Raw genomic sequence first — 678 nt, forward strand, 5'->3', positions numbered from 1 at the left:
TTTTTTTTTTTTTTTTTTTGGAAAAATGATGTTATTTTGCAGCTTACCCCCCTTGTGTTTCTATCAGTTTTAGAACATTATCTAATTCAGTGGTTCTCAAGTGTGGTCTGTACCATCAGCATCACCATCATCTGGGAACTTAATTGCTACAAACACTTGAATGAATGCCTACCAACCTGTTGACTCAGAAGCACTGAGAATGGGTCTGACCATCTGTATTTTAGTGGCACTCTGGGTGATCCTGATGTATGCTCAAGTTTGAGATCTACTGCTCTAATTTACTTATTTATTTATATTTTTTGAGACAGAGTGAGAGCAAGAGCTCTGTTGCCTACACTGGAGTGCAATGGTGTGATCATAGCTCACTACAACCTCAAATGCCTGGGCACAAAAGATCCTCCCACCTCAGCCCAAATAGCAGGACTACAGGTGCACACCACCACACTCAGCTAATTTTTTAAAAAAGAATAGAGACGGGGTCTCACTATACTGCCCAGGGTGGTCTCAAACTCCTGGGCTTAAGAGATCCTCCTGCCTCAGCCTCCCAAAGTGTTGGGATTATAGGTGTGCACCTCCACACCGGCTCCCACTCTAATTTATTTATCTATTTCCCTGTTGACATTCAAGTTGTTTCCAATTTCTTGTTACCTGTGCTACCATACAACGCTTTTTATGTGC

At 41.9% G+C, this 678-nt stretch overlaps 1 long non-coding RNA gene across 1 annotated transcript in view; it reads left to right on the forward strand.

Moving 5' to 3' along the window:
* LOC108521421 (uncharacterized) overlaps positions 1 to 336 on the forward strand; it is a 4,156-nt gene extending 3,820 nt beyond the window's left edge. Inside the window, exon 3 of the long non-coding RNA XR_001883184.1 lies at positions 68 to 336. This is a non-coding gene — a long non-coding RNA (uncharacterized LOC108521421). The remainder of the gene's footprint in view (positions 1 to 67) is intronic.
* Positions 337 to 678: the final 342 nt, after the last annotated feature.

Source organism: Rhinopithecus bieti, unplaced genomic scaffold, assembly GCF_001698545.2.
Source record: "Rhinopithecus bieti isolate Rb0 unplaced genomic scaffold, ASM169854v2 scaffold_57534, whole genome shotgun sequence".
Lineage (NCBI taxonomy): Eukaryota > Metazoa > Chordata > Mammalia > Primates > Cercopithecidae > Rhinopithecus > Rhinopithecus bieti.